Here is a 17,257-nt window from a genome sequence, read left to right on the forward strand (position 1 = left end):
ATTCTATTCCTACTTCTCATCAGTGGCCCCATATCTAGTACACATAGAATAATGATCAGAAAAAAAAAGAATAATGATCAGGTTTTCAACAAAATCTTCATTTCTCCAGGCGCCTAGAGCTTCCAACTCTTGACTTCTGTTTGGATCATGAACTCAGGGTCATGAGATTGAGCCCCTCCCCCTTCTTCTGCCACTGGACTCCACATTTAGTGTGGAATCTGCTTGAAATTCTCTCTCTGTCTCCCCCTCTGCCATTCCCCCAGCTCATGCTCTCTATCTCTCTAAAATAAATACATATTTTTTTAAATATTATTTGGGGATGCCTGGGTGGCTCAGTGGTTGAGCATATGCCTTCGGCTCAGGTCGTGATCCCGGGGTCCAGGGATTGAGTCCCATATCAGGTTCCCCACAGGGAGCCCGCTTCTCCCTCTGCCTGTGTCTCTACCTCCCTCTCTGTGTCACTCATGAATAAATAAATAAACTCTTTTTAAAAAATTCATTTCCCCAGCTTTCTCCACATGAGCCCAAAAGTCATTGATCCAACCAGAGTTCTTCTCACTGTTGCAACTTCCTCTGTAAATAAAAGCAGAAGCATTCTGCATAAATACAGGTAGAGGCTGGATTAACATTGACAATAAACAAATGATCCTTATAAGCAACATTCTATATTACTCAGGATAATGGAGTTCGTGGGCTATCTAGTGCCATAAAAAATTTCAAAAAGAATATAAACTATTTTTAATTATGAAACAATGAGTTAAGTGATAAACATTTGTAAATGGACAAAATAGCAAGAGATGCATTGAGCAGTAAATCACTTTACTGTGAGGTCTCATAACAAATAGGCAGTGGAAGAGGACTCACATCAGTATCCACTGAGGTCAAATAACAGGAAAATCAAGGTAACAGATTTTTTTTTTCTTAAGCTCTATGCCCAAAGTGGGGTTTGGACTTCTGAGCCACTTGGACTGAGCCAACCAGGTGCCCCAAGGCAACAGTTTTTCTAACACATAATGTTGAAAATAATAAAAGTGAAGAGAGAATCCTGAAGCAGGCTTCCTGCTGAGCACAGAGGCTGACACAGAGCTCCATCTCAGGACCCTGAGATCATGACCTGAGCTGAAATCAAGAGCTGGCCACCCAACAAACTAAGCCACGCAGGTGCCCCTGGGTTTTATCTGAAGAATGCATTCAACTATTTAAAAATAGGAAATAAACTGTTAAAGCAGACAATTCATCTGGTCCCAGTATCCTCAAAACTGAAGAGTTTACAAAAAGGCAAGTGAGGCCCAAGCAGATTAAGTAATTTGCCCCAGATCCCAGAACCAAGTCAGGGACAGGACTGGAACTAGGCCTTTTGTTTTCTGATTCTAGTTTGAATGAACTTTCCAAACCACCAAGCGTCCATCAAAGAGCTTCCAGGGTTTCTAAAAAGAGGGGTTGGAAATCTTGAGTGGAAATTAGCATACACTTATTTATCGAGACTTTATAAATTCTTCTATTTTCAGTGTCAAAGCCCTTCATGCAGAGTCCATCTGCATTTTCTTAATAATGCATAACATGCCACATGAAATAATGCGGACACCAGAAACAAGGATAAAGTGTCCACTGTTTACTCCAAAGTGCTATTTGCAAATGGAAAAAGAAATTAGCTGCTAAAAATGTTTCTTTGGTTAAAATCTGAAATCCTTCAACAGAGTAAAGCTGCCATGGGAACTGACTAGCTGAATTTAAAACTTAAAACAGGCCTTTTACATATACATATACATATACATATACATATACATATACATACATCAGAGTTTTTTAAAATATTGAGATGTTTGCTCAAAAATGCTATATAATTAGATGTCAGCTTTCCCTGTGTCCTGCCAGCTGTATTTTCTGAAAAGAATACACTGCAATTAATTTTTTTATCCAATTTGGTAGCTAAGGGGTTAATTAAAGAGAAAGCCCCTCTATTTTTAGCTGTTACTATAGCCAGACTCCCATTCAATCTAAAAACAGCCATGCCTTCTGCACCATTTTTAACCCTGCAAAGCTGAGACTCATGCCTATCCAAATTAAGAATAAGCTTAAATAGCCCATCCTCAGCCAAAACCATGGCAACCAGTACACAGTACACATCCTACATCTTGCCCGGTAGTCCTTAACATTCTTTCATCACAAGACAGGAAATCTGTTTTGTTTGGTTGTCATTTAAGGACATATTTACACTATAGGATAGCTAACCATTTGCTTTTATTTAAGAAAAAAATGGATTCATGATGCTGTAAGGTTTATAATTAGGGAAAGACAGGAATAATTTTCATTATTTATTTATGTATTTATATATCCACCGACTTATTTCAAAAAGAGACCAGTGATAACTCCCAAAACCGCCAAAAGGGAATACAACCAAAATGGGAAAAATAACTAGAGTGTGGGCCTTCTGTATTTATGACCATGTGCACAACTGGTTTGGCAGTGAGGTTAAATAATAAAAGTAAAATTGGATTCTGCACAGTGACACTACCTAAGTATCACCCAAGTACCCAAGTATCAAATATGGTGGGATCCTTATTTTTCTAACTTATTTCAAACTAAAAATAGCTTTATGATTTTCTTCTGATAATAAAGTCAGTACATGCTCAAGTAAACAATCCACACATTTTTAAAAGATTTTATTCATTTATTTATTGATGAGACACACAGAGAGAGAGGCAGAGACATAGGCAGAGGGAGAAGCAGGCTCCATGCAGGGAGTCCTGATGAGGGACACAATCCCAGGACCAGGATCATGCCCTGAGCCAAAGGCAGGTGTCAACCACCGAGCCACCCAGACGCCCCACAATCCATACGTTTTAAGATTATTAAGAAGGAAGTAAAAATCAGCCCAGATCACCCAGGAGCAATGGTTACAATCATGGTGACCATCCTCCCATCTCTGTGTATAGACATGTGCATGCTTTAATAAATGCATATTAATGCAGGTGTATGCTACATAATGTCCTCTGACCTGCTTTTCCCATTCAACTCATTGCAAAAATATTTCCATATCAATTAATATAGTTCTGATACATAGAAGTACTGCAATTATTTAATTATTAATTAACTATTTAGGAATATTAAGAGTGTTTCCAGTATCTCGCTCTTATAAACAACACTATAGTGAAAATCCTTTTACAAATTTATCTTTGTTTAATTGGGCATTTACCTCCATAGGATAAATACCTAGATGTAAGATTGCTAAGTCAACGGGTATATATATTTAAATTTTGGGTCCTTATCATCTGGACTGCACCCTGGAAAAGTTGAGCTTGAGCCAATCTAAATACATGCTTATTAGAGATGTGCATAGTTTCCCCACACTCCTACCAATATTTGGTATCTCGTTATTTTTTATCTTTTTCTGTCAAGCAGACAAGTTGTCATTATGTTTCGATGGTAGCAGGTCTTCTCCCATCAATTCATAACTCCAAGAAAAGGAGCAATATAATTAAACTGAATGAGACAGTTGAACTACATGATTTTGAAAGGTTCTTCCAGTTTTAACATTCTAGTAGTGCAGTTGCTGCATCATAGGGAACTTCTATTTTTAACTTTTTGAGGTACCTTTATACTGTTTTCTACAGTGGCTGCATCAGTTTGCATTCCCACCAACAGTGTAATGCATCTTCACCAACCCTTGTTATTTTCTGTGTTAATTTTAGCCATTCTGACTGGTGTGAGGTGATATCTCGTTGTAGTTTTGACATTTATTTCCTTAACGATGAGTGATGTTGAACATCTTTTCATGTGTCTGTTGACCATATTGGATGTCTTCTTTGGAATTTGAAGGGATGGTGATGTTTATAGTAGCATTATCAACAATAGCCAGATTATGGAACTAGCCCAAATGTTCATCAACTGATAAACGGATAAAGAAAAATGGTATATATTTACAATGAACTATTATTTTGCCATGAAAAAGAATGAGATCTTGCCATTTGTAATGATGTGGATGAAACTAGAGAGTATTATGCTAAGTGAAATAAAATCAGTCAGCAGAAGACAAATATCATACGATTTCACTCATATTTTGGAATTTAAGAAACAAAATAAATGATCATAGGGGGAGAAAAAGAAGAAAGCCAAGAAACACTATATGTTAACTAAATGGAATTAAACTAAAAATCTTAAAATGATGCTTACATACATATTACAATTAAAAAGTTTTAAATATTATCATCATCATTAGTGTTACTGATATCAATCACTAAACATGGGTAACTCGTATTTTCTATGGTTCAATGTTGGTTTAAAATGGGACTTCTCAACTACTACTGTTCTAGCTTAGTTACTGAGTTCTGAGAGCTAGTGTATGGTGTGAGCCAAAGCTCAGCACCCAAAAGGTAACTGAGTTCAGACTGGTTGTGGTCAACAGGTCAACACTTGTGGTCAATAGATCCAAAAGTTGGTGCTGATGTGCATTCACGACATCTAGGACCTAGACTCCACATAACCACTCTTGCAAAGAAATCACATAATGTGCGTTTTATATTTCACTTAGCTCTTTAATTTGGTTTGTGTAAGTATATTCAAACTGCAATTCAATGCTTTCTATAGATGAAATATCCTCAAAAAAAAAAAGCTGGAAAGCTGTGTACATTTACACTGTAAAATTCATGTAAACCTTATCTGGTATATGAAGCTGGGCTACATGTCTGTAATAACTGAATGTTTCAGGTGCTTTGGTTAAGCTAAGAAAATGTTTATTTTTTCTTATATTCAAATAATACATCTTCACTGGGTATTATATAAGACCAGTGGGGGCACCTGGGTGGCTCAGTGGTTGATCTCTGTCTTTGGCTCAGATCATGATTCCAGGGTCTAGGATTGAGTCCCACATCGGGCTCCCCACAGAGAGAATATTTCTCCCTCTGCCTATGTCTCTGCCTCTTTCTGTGTGTCTCTCATGAATAAATAAAGAAAATCGAAAAAAAAACTGATGAATCACTGATCTCTACCTCTGAAACTAATAATGCATTACATGTTAATTAATTGAATTTAAATTTTTAAAAATTGAATTAATTTTTTTTCTTCTTACTTCCTAACAACTAACTCTGAATTCAATTAATCAATTGAATTTAAGTGTAAAAAAACAAACATCTTTATTATTTTATGTCACCACTACAACTTTACATTTAATTTTTTTTACCTTTTTTTTAAGTAGCCTCCATAACCAGCATGGAGCCCAAAGTGGGACTCGAATTTGTGACCCAGAGATCAAGATCTGAGCTGAGATCAAGAGTTGGACACCTAACCAACTGAGCCACCCAGGTACCCCTACATTTAATTTTATGACTTTGTTATTAAACTTCTCAAATAGTGTTCTAACTATTCTTCTTGGCTCTGCATTTTTAAAATACTCCCAATGCCACTACCAACAAATATGACAGTAGTAGTAATAAATATTATTAATAATTACTGAATGTTCATAATATGCCCGACACTTTTCTAAGTGTTTTATAAAGATTATCCAAGCTGTTCTATAACGTGGTTTTTTATGATAGATAGTATTCATATACCACTTTATAGTTAAAGGGATTGAAGCAGAGAGATAAAGTAACTTGTCCAAATCATCTACTTGGTAGGTGGATGAACATCCAGTTCCCTCCAAAAGAAGAATTATCTCCTAAAATATAACAAGAAAATATGTATTTTGATCAATGCCTATGATTTTTCCAGGCTCTTGAATATGACAAGCCCTCCACTGTGGCCTACGTCACTAAGACTAGCCTCTCTGTAGAAGAGACAATGGCTATGGGCAAGGATATTTGGGCCTACAATGACAGCCCATTCTCAGAAAGAAGAGTGGGCCTATTATATTTGCTGCCATAGAATCATGCCCTTCCTTCTGACATGCCACCTTTTTTTTTCTTTTCAAACAAATGTGTTATTGCTCAACAACAAAGGACCTGACAAGATGCCACAGACCTCCTACTATTGAGCTACATAAAAGCAGGAGATGATGAATGTTAAGTGCATTCTGGCTTGATTTGATTTAAAGAGATCACTTCCAAGAAACACTTGGAATCAGTACTTGAGGTATTAGAGATGTGCCCTGACAGCTGGGGTTTGTTGGAACAAGGGCGGCTTTGTTCTCTTTTATGTCCATTTGTTCCCATGCATTTGTTGTCAGTAGCTGCTCATGCACGGGGCAGAGCAGAAGATGACACAACAGAGCACAGCAAAGAAGTGGGAGATTTTCTCCACTAATGCTGAAGAGGAGGGATTGGCTGTCACAAGTCTATTTTTAGTAGTTGCCGCTATGGTGCTGAGTACTGAGTCCAGCCTGTCCCTACAAATGACTTCATGTTTGGGCATCAACAGCCATGTGAACAACCAAACTCATAACCTTTTTCTTGTGCCCAGAACTAGACTTCTCAACCTCCCTTGAGAAAGAGCTAATGGAATATAACCAGAAGTGATGTAGGCCACTTCTGCATCTGACCCTTGAAGATATCCTTAGGTCATTCTCCTCTCATTTCCCTCATCTTCCAGTTGGATGTCCATGACCAGGTAACCATGAAGTCATGTTTGAAGGATAATGGTGCTGCCCATAGCTAGATCCTTGAATGATTGTGTAAAGCTAAGCCTGCCGATATCTATTGATTGGAATTTATGAAAAGAAAATATAAACATCTATAATATCAGGCTCCTGAAATGTAGGTGGGGAGTTGAGGGAGGTCTGTTACAGCAGCGAGCCTACCCTACCGATAGAGTTTGCTAAGAGCCCAGAGAAAGAATGGATGATGCTCATTCTGGATATGCTAGCTGTGGCTGCCTTTCTGTGTGTCTCTCATAGAAAGGATCACCTTTCCTTTGTCTTCCCCCTTGCTTGCTCCCTAAAAACTGACCCTGAACTGGAGAATGATGGAGGAAAACATACTGGATCATTTGACACAAGCATATGGCTGTAACTTTGGGAAAGACTCTGTGAAGAGAATGAAGAACTCTCATTCTTGAGGAAAGAAATGCTATCCCAATCAATGAATGTTTATTGGACACTTTTGCTAAAGAAATCATTTTTCTAGGTTCTGGGAATTCAAAGATGCCAAACTTCACCTCTACCTTGGAATTAAAAAAAAAAAAAGAAATTTACACTCCCATCAACAAGCTTGCAAACTGTTTGGGGAAACATGATTTAAAAGATAGTTGGGGTGGGGCTTGGGCGGTGCAGTCGGTTAAGTGTCCAACTCTTGGTTTCAGCTCAAGTTGTGATCTTACGGTCATGAGTTTGAGATCCACATCAGTTCTGTGCTCAGCACAGAGTCTATTGGAGATTCTTTCTCCCTCTCCCTCTGCCCCTACACCCTGTGCACTCTCTCTCTCTCTCTCAAATAAATAATCTTTTTTTTTAAAAAAGAAGGTAGTTAATTAATGAAAGAAGACATGCTTTACCATTAGACCAGAACACTAGATATGGAACTTATTAAATTATGGAAAGTCATTTAATCACTCTGTGCCTCTGTATTCTCATCTTTGAACTGGGATAATACCTATTAAACAGAGTTAAGAGGGTTCTCTTCTCTACATCCTCCCCAACATTTATTGTTTCCTGTCTTGTTAATTTTCCCCATTCTCACTGGTGTGAGGTGGTATCTCATTGTGGTTTTGATTTGTATTTCCCTGATGGCAAGTGATGTGGAGCATTTCTCATGTCTATGTCTTCCTCTGCGAAATTTCTGTTCATGTCTTTTGCCCATTTCATGATTGGATTGTTTGTTTCTTTGCTGTTGAGTTTAGTAAGTTCTTTATAGATCTTGGATACTAGCCCTTTTTCTGATAGGTCATTTGCAAATATCTTCTCCCATTCTGTAGGTTGTCTTTTAGTTTTGTTGATTGTTTCTGTTTTTTATCTTGATTAAGTTGGTGGGAATGTGAACTGGTGCAGCCACTCTGGAAAACTGTGTGGAGGTTCCTCAAAGAGTTAAAAATAGAATTGCCCTATGACACAGCAATTGCACTGCTGGGGATTTACTCCAAAGATACTGATAAAGTGAAATGCCGGGACACCTGCACCCCGATGTTGATAGCAGCAATGTCCACAATAGCCAAACTGTGGAAGGAGCCTCGGTGTCCATCGAAAGATGAATGGATAAAGAAGATGTGGTCTATGTATACAATGGAATATTCCTCAGCCATTAGAAATGACAAATACCCACCATTTGCTTCGACGTGGAGGGAACTGGAGGGTATTATGCTGAGTGAAATAAGTGAATCGGAGAAGGACAAACATTATATGGTCTCATTCATTGGGGGAATATAAATAATAGTGAAAGGGAATAAAGGGGAAAGGAGAAAGATGAGTGGGAAATATCAGAAAGGGAGACAGAACATGAGAGACTCGTAACTCTGGGAAACGAACCAGGGGTGGTGGAAGGGGAGTTGGGCGGGGGGTGGGGGTGACTGGGTGACGGGCACTGAGGTGGGCACTTGGCGGGATGAGCACTGGGTGTTATTCTGTATGTTGGCAAATTGAACACCAATAAAAAATAAACTTATATATATATAAAAAGATTATCAGATATGTGACTTGAAACATTTTTTTCAAGTTTGTGGCTTATCTTTTCATTCTCCTAAGTGTCTTTTATAGACCAAATATCTTTAATTTTAATAAATTGTAATCCATCAAGATTTTTCCTTTTATGGACCATACTTTTGGTGTCATGCTCTCAAACCCCACATCAGGCAAGTTTCCTCCTTTGTTTTCTTCTACAGGTTCTATAGCTTTGGGTTTTACACTCAGGTCTATCATCCATTTTGGTTTTTTGTTGTTGTTGTTGTTTTTTAAATTTTTTATTTATTCATGATAGTCACACAGAGAGAGAGAGAGGCAGAGACACAGGCAGAGGGAGAAGCAGGCTCCATGCACTGGAAGCCCGATGTGGGATTCGATCCTGGGTCTCCAGGATCGCGCCCTGGGCCAAAGGCAGGCGCTAAACGGCTGCGCCACCCAGGGATCCCTATTTTGAATTAATTTTTGTAAAAGATCTGAGATAAATGTCTAGGTTAATTTTTTTACAGATGAACCATCAATTGTTTCAGCACCATTTGTTGAAAAGATGACATGATTCTTTCTACATTGAATTGCCTTTGCAACTTCATAAAAAATACAGTGATTATATTTGAATGAGTCTATTTCTGGACTCTCTCCTGTTGCATTTATCTGTGTTCTAAATTTTCGCCAACACCACTTTGTCTTAATTACAGTAGATTTATAGTAAGTCATAAAATAAGGTAATATGAGACTTCCAACTTTGTATTTTACAAAATTCTTTTAGCCATTTTATTTCCTTCACTTTTCCATATAAATTTCAGAATCAGCTTGTTGAAATCAGAAAAGAAGCATATAGTTGGGTCTTATTTTATAACCAGTCTGATAATCTGTCTTTTAAGTGTTTAGATCACTCACATGTAAAATGGATTAAAATCTACCTTTTGGGGTGCCTGGGTGGTGCAGTTGGTTAAGCCCCCAACTCTTGATTTCAGCTCAGGTCATGATCTCAGGGTCCTGGGATTGAGCCCTGCATCAGGCTCCACATTCAGTGAGGAGTCTGCTTGAGACTCCCTCTCTCCCTCTTCCTCTGCCCCTCCCGCTTATATTCTCTCTCTCTCCCTCTCTCTCTCTCTCTCAAATAAATAAATCTTTAAAAAGATATAAAAATTAAAATCTACCTTCTTATTAGTTTTTTTCTATTTGTTCCATCATTTGTCTCTTTTTCCTTTTTCACTGTCTACTGTCAAGTTCATTAACTATTTCTTAGAATTCCATTTGATCACTTCTATAGACATTACTTATGTCTGTTTTTTTTTTTTTTAATGTCTAGTGGTGAGACACCTGGCTAGCTCAGTCAGTAGGACATCTGACTCATGATCTCCAGATTGTGAGTTCAAGCCCCATGTTGGGCATGGAACCTAGTTAAAAAATAAATAAATAAAATAAAATGTTTAGTGGATGCCCTAGGTTTACAATATGTATCTTTAGTTAGTGAGAGTCTACTTGCAAATGTATTATACCACCCTACTCGTAGTATAAAGAACTATAGCACCTGAGAATCACCATAGGAAACGTAGAAAAATATACCAATGCCCAAGCTTAACTGAAAATAATTATTCAACAGATGAATGGATAAAGAAGAACTCAGAAGTTATGCTGAGTGAAGTAAGTCAATAGGAGAAGGTCAATCATCATATGGTTTCACTCATTCATGGAATATAAGAAATAGTGAAAGAGACTAAGGGAAAGGAGGGAAACTGAGTGGGGAAAAATCAGAGAGGAAGACAAACCATGAAAGACTCCTAACTCTGGGAAACAAACAAAGGGTTGCAGAAGGGGAGGTGGGTAGAGGGATGGGGTGACTGGTTGATGGGCACTAAGGAGGGCACTTGATGGGATGAGCACTGGGTGTTATACTATATGTTGACAAATTGAATTTAAATTAAAAATTATAAATAAATAAATAAATGGCTCCATGACCAGCATGGAACCCAACACAGGACCTGAACCCACGACCCTGAGACAAAGACCTGAGCCGAGACCAAGATTTGGACACTCAATGAACTGAGCTACCCAGGTGCCCCCCACCAAAAATTAATTTAATCAGAATCTGGGGTGGAGGCCTGAGGGGGGAGTGTAAGGCATCAGTATTTTCCCAAACTTCCCAGGAGATTCTTAATAAGCAGCCAGAATGGACCACCAATCCTTAAAGATCATGTGTTACCACTTAGTGCTTATGTATGATGCATAGCCTGGGGATGAGTTTGATTATATCTGTCATTGAGAAGGCAAAGTGCATGAGCAGTGCTTACACCCGGTAGCAGTATCAGCGACTGAGCACCTATTGTCCTCATACATTTATGTCAACGGTCCACCCCCTGCAGGCTGTTGTGATTTCTACTTTAGACTGTAACCATTAGAAGACACTGAATTATGGTATAAGGAATGTGTAAAAGCATGTTTAATGGAAATGGGTAAAAGAAATCAATTTCTTATAGGTTTGATATAACATGCCTCACTCCAATCCATCAAGGAAGTTCCAGGCAGAATAATTTACTTCCTCATCTGGAAACTCTTCAAGTTTTATAGATGGTAATGTCAACAATCCGAGAGCCTGAATGTGATTTAAGGCCATGAATAATTTTCTAAGAACAAAATATCAGTGAAATCACTAACACTAAATCTGTCATTTTCCATAAGCAGCTTGATAACATAAGCCCTAAAATAACTCCAAAGTTTAGCCTTTGTCAGAACAGTAGGAAAAGGCTAACTTTAAAAATACTCAGTTTTTCATAGAAGACTAGAAGCAATATTTATTGCACTTTTACTTTTTTATCTTTAAGGTTAGGAACAGAGGCACCCAGGTAGCTCAGTTGGTTAAGCACTGACTCTTGATTTCGGCTCAGGTCATGATCTCATGGGTGATGAGATCGAACCCCCAAGTCGGGCTCCACACTCAGCAGGAAGTCTGCCTAAGATTCTCTCCCTCTGCTCTTTCCCTTGCTTGCATGCATGCACTTGCTCTCTCTCTATCTATCTCTATCTCTATCTCTATCTCTATCTCTCTGTCTCTCTCTTTAGGAAATAAAATCTTTCAAAAAAAATTAAAAAGTAAAGGTTGGGGGGTGCCTGGGTGGCTCAGTCGGTTAAGCATCTGCCTTTGACTCAGGCCATGATCCTGGAGTCCCAAGATCAAGCACCTCGTGGGGCTCCCTGCTCAGTGAGGAGTCTGCTTCTCCCTCTGACTCTCCCCCTGCTTGTACGCTCTCATTCTCTCTCTCTTTCCCTCAAATAATAAAATCTTTTTTAAAAAAATGTAAAATAAAGGTTAGGAAACCAAAGCTCAGAAAAGTGCTTTGTTCAAGTTCACAAAATTGGACCGTGCAGCCTAAAGATTCTGATCTCGTAAATATTCATTCTCTAATGTTTCCATGCTCTCATAAGCTAAGCATTCAGAAGTGTTAAAACAGTTATTCTGGATAACCCCAAGAGTAGAGAATACAGTGAGGAAATGGTAACCTTTATATAAAATTTGAATATAGGTTTGATTTATTTAAAGTGAGTTCCCAAGTTGCCCTGATTAGAAATTATGAAATTATCCCAGGATCAAGTCCCTCATCGGGCTCCCTGCTTGGAGCCTGCTTCTCTCTCTGCCCCTGTCTATGCCTGCCTCTCTCTCTCTCTCTCTCTCTCTAATGAATAAATAAATAAAATCTTTTTTAAAAAGAGAGAAATTATGAAAACATCCATACATTACACTAAAAGTACTGCTATATTTTTATTCTGGCCATTCTGGTAGGCATTTCTGAATTGACTGACTATTCCAAGTGGTCAATAAAGTTTCTTTTAGGAGGATCCATTCCCATAGTCCAGTTTGAAGATGATAAACATCCTCACTATGATTGGTTAGGATTACGTATATCAGTGAGTAAGAGAAAATCCAAAAGTTTAGTTTTCTCTTTTATAAAGGTCTAACTCCAGGGTTGGAGATCTATTCCAGGATCTGTACGAAACTCCATAGTGTCAGAGACATATGCTCTTTCTAGCATGTTCTACAGTGAGCATTAACTTCATTCCCAGGACCAGTTCATGGGCTGAGATGGCAGCCCCAGATCCTGCTATCATATCCACATTCCAGCCAATAGGAAGAAGAAAAGAAAAAGAGGACGAGGGCACACTCCCTCCTTTACAGGCACATGCATAATGTATACATCTCTTCTATTTTACACATTAAGAATGTTGTCACAGATGAATGCTTCTTGCAAAAGAGGATGAGAAATATTTTGATCCCCTATGACCCAGCCAAAAATTGGGAGTGCAATTATTTTTTAAGGGAAAACAGACATTGAGGCAAGTAGTCGTCTCTCTCGTAACTTGTGAGAGAATCTTTTGTTTGTTATATATAAATGAAAACCAACATTTTCAGTTGTCTGGAAAGCAAGATTATTTTTTAATGACCATTCTAGGAGTTAATGGTGATACTCCTTTTTGGAACAGGATGCTGTTAAGTGTTTAGTGGGATTTTTTTTCCTGGGCTCCCTAAATTGTAATCAAGAGCCAAAATCAGAATGAAAATAGATGGACACTTGCACTGTTATTTCTGAGAAATGCTTGTCTTGGACATAGTCATTGAGAGACATAATTTTAGCAAAAAGTGTCTTACTCCACTGTATTAGTTTCCCAGGGCTGCTGTAACAAATTCTGATAGTTTAAAACAACAAAAGTTTATTCTCTGACAGCTCTGGAGGCCTCAAGTCTGAAATCAATATCACTGAGCTAAAATCAAAGTGTCAGCAGGGTCTCAACTCCCCCTGGCAGTTCCAGAGGACAACCCATTCCTTGCCCCTTCTGGCTTCTCTGGTGGGTGCTGACAATCACTTGGCTTGTGACCACATACTCCAAACTCTGCTTCTATATTCATAATTTTCTCTTCACCTGTGTGACCGCTCTCTGCTTCTCTTTTATAAGGACATTTGTGATTGTATTTAGGGCCCATTTGGATAATCCAGGATCACTGTCCCATCTGAAGACCTTTCATTCCACCACCTCTACAGAGACCCCTTTTCCTTATAAAATAGCATTGATGGGATCCAGAGATTAGGAGCTGATATCTTTGAGTGGCCATCACTCAGCATACTACATCTACCAATAAGAAAATACGAAGATTGGGAAAAATGAAGTCATCACCTTTCGGTGAAGGGCATTTCCTATAAAGAGAAGCCATTTCTTGCCTCTCCTCTTTGTCATCGGGAAAAGGAGTGCTGCTTCCCCTCCTGGAAACCAAGGGAGGTAGATGCCAAGAGAATAATTCATTGGTGGATTTATAAGTGCCTACGAAAAGGGGAATTCTGATTCCACTCCCTGGTTACATACATGTCTATGTCAGCCAGTGGCTCTGCTCACCTGCACCTAGGATCCATGCAGAGAGGAATAAATTAAGGAGACAATGCAAGGTCGGGGGTAGTCGGATAGAGAGGGGCCACTCCCCTTCCTTGGACCATTCTCAATGGTTCCAGTTCCCGAAAAGCACAGAAAGGATTTCTCACACACCTGCAAGTCAGTAAGTCTAGGGTCTACAGTCTGGTTGGGAATTGCTGATGCACGGGCCAAAGAGGCAGGTGCATTAAAGCTGTAGGGACCAACGCAGCCAGTGGGGTTCATTAGGAGTCGAATATTCAACATATTACCAACATCCAGGGAAGCTGCTTAGAACTGAGACACCGTCAGAATAGCCCGTTGGAGCCACCACTCCTCCACATTGAGTTCATAGGCAAAGAGCTAGAAGAACAACGTCGACCATCCATGGAGAGATCAGTAAAGACATCCAACCAAAGAAGAGCTTGGTCTATCTTATTCCTTTTTCCTCTCCACCTTAGCAACAGAGGAGCCAGGGCAAGGAGGTGGGGAGAGGGGGAGTGTAAAAGCTGATCCCAGGCACCTCCATGACCAGCCAGCAGAACCCGCTAGTCTGGTCAGTGCTACAGGAGGGGAAGAGAAGAGCTTTCGATCCCACTGGGAAGGGACTTCAGTAGAGCACAAGTGAAAAGCAGTGACTTCAGTAGACTTCAGTAGACTGAAGGGACTTCAGTAGAGCACAAGTGAAAGCAGTGACTTGGAAAAATAAAAGTGTTCTGTGTGTTTACCCCCACTTGAAATTGAAACTTCCTAATAAACCCATTTTGTTTCTCAATCAAAATCACACCAGAGCATCGGCCTCTATAAATCTGAGTGCCACCTTGTCTACCAAGTCCCTCCTTTCCCCCCACCCAGTGGAAGCCGGGATACCATTATACTAAACAGGTGATTTCCAAACTCCAGTCTTTTAAGTGTCATCTGCACGACTCCTGCCATATTCTGTTACCAGTAAACATGACTGTTTCCTTTATAGTTTTCCTTTGAATTTACTCACTTTTTAACTATTTTCAAAAAAACTATACCTCAAACTATAATTGGAAGAAGGTAGTAATTGCCATAAATAAGCACAACCAAGGCAAATAAAGATGCCCTCAAATACTATGGCCTGAGATTAAGCTTCAGTCTTTTTTTTTTAATTCAGTTAGCCAACCTAGTACATATTTCGTTTATATTGTAGTGTTCAATAATTCATCACTTGTGTATAACACCCGGTGCTCATCACATCACGTGCCCTCCTTAATGCCCGTCACCCAGTTACCCCATCCCCCCACCCACCTCCCCTCCAGCAACCTTCATTTTGTTTCCCAGAGTTAAGAGTCTCTCATGGTTTGTCTTGTTCTCTGATGTCTTCGCATTCAGTTTTTCTTCCCTTAGCCTATGACCCTCTGCACTGTTTCTTATATTCCACATATGAATGAAACCATATAAGTGTCTTTCTCTGATTGACTTATTTCACTCAGCACGTTCCATCCATGTTGATGTAAATGGTAGGCATTCAACCTTCCTGATGTCTGAGTAATATTCCATTGTATATATAGACCACATCTTCTTTATCCATTCATCTCTCCATGGACATCTGGGCTCCTTCCACTGTTTGGCTATTGTGGACATTGCTGCTGTGAACATTGGGGTACAGGTGTCCTATCGTTTCACTACATTGGTATCTTTGGGGTAAATACCTAGTAGTGCAATTGCTGGGTGTCATAGGGTAGCTCTATTTTTAACTCCTTGAGGAACCTCTATACTGTTTTCCAGAATGGCTGCACCAGTTTACATCCCCACCAACATTGTAAGAGGGTTCCCTTTTTCTTAGCATCCTCACCAACATTTCTTGTATCCCATCTTCTTAATTTTAGCTATTCTCACTGGTGTCTGGTGATATCTCATTGTAGTTTTGATTGTATTTCCCTGATGCCAAGTGCTATGGAGCACTTTTTCATGTTGCCATGTGTATGTCTTCTTTGGAGATAGGTCTGTTTATGTCTTCTGCCCATTTCTTGACTAGATTATTTGGTTTTTGGGTGTTGAGTTTGATAAGTTCTCTGTAGATCTTAGATACTAGCCCTTTATCTGATATGTCATTTGCATATATCTTCTCCCATTCTGTAGGTTCCCTTTTAGTTTTGTTGCCTGTTTCCTTTTCTGAGCTTTTTATCTTGATGAAGTCACAATAGTGGGCAGCCCTGGTGGTGCAGCGGTTTGGCGCAGCTTGCAGCCTGGGGTGTGATCCTGGAGACCCGGGATCGAGTCCCGCATCGGGCTCCCTGCATGGAGTCTGCTTCTCCCTCTGTCTGTGTCTCTGCCTCTCTCTCTCTCTGTCTATGAATAAATAAATAAAATCTTTTTAAAAAAAGTCACAATAGTTCATTTTTGCTTTTGTTTCCCTTGCCTTTGAAGACATGTCTAGCAAGAAATTGCTGTGGCCAAGATCGAAGGGGTTGCTGCCTGTGTTCTCCTCTAGGATTTTGATGAATTCCTGTCTCACATTTAGGCCTTTCATCCATTCTTGGTTTATTTTAGTGTATGATGTAACAAAACGGTCCAGTTTCCTTCTTCTACATGTCAGTCTTTGTTTAAAAAGGAAGATTAGCAAAGGTGATGGGCTAAAGCCATACCAGGATCACACTGAGACTTTCTTCTTGATGTAATTAGGAGTGAAAGAATCGCAAAAGGAATAACTTTCTCTGGGGTAATCAGAATTTATTCAACACTGTGACTGAGCAATAAGGTATGAAATTCCAAAACCTCAAATGAGAGGAAGGCCATTCCAGAATATAAAGATACCGTCAGGGGCACCTGGGTGGCTCAGTTGGTTGGGTGTCTGCCTTCAACTCAGGTCATGATCTCAAGGTCCTGCGATGGAGTCCTGTGTCTGGCTCCCTGCTCAGTGAGCAGTCTGCTTCACCCTCTCCCTCTGCCACTGCCCCACCACCACCACTTCTGCTTTCTCTCTTTAAAATAAATAAAGTCTTTTTTAAAAATTCCATCAGTACATACCTGCCTCTGCCATCCTGCTAGCAGTTTTTATAACTACTTGGGAATTTATACAAGAAGATGAGATGTTAGAAGATGTCCCAGAATTTTATAGCATGAAATGCTATGAATGTGCCCTTTAGGACTCTTTCCTTCCAAGTGAGAGCAAAGAATTTATTGGCTCCTATAACTGGTAGGTCTGGTTCAAATACTTCCACCAGAGCTGTAGTGGGGGACTCAAATAATGTCTTCAGGGTGTTTCCCTCTCTTTCCATCTCTCCCTCTCCCTTCTTCTCTCTCTCTTTCTCTCTCTCTCTGTTTCCCCTTATCTGTTGTACATGTGCT

Source organism: Canis lupus, chromosome 9 (assembly GCF_048164855.1).
Source record: "Canis lupus baileyi chromosome 9, mCanLup2.hap1, whole genome shotgun sequence".
Classification (NCBI taxonomy): Eukaryota; Metazoa; Chordata; class Mammalia; order Carnivora; family Canidae; genus Canis; species Canis lupus.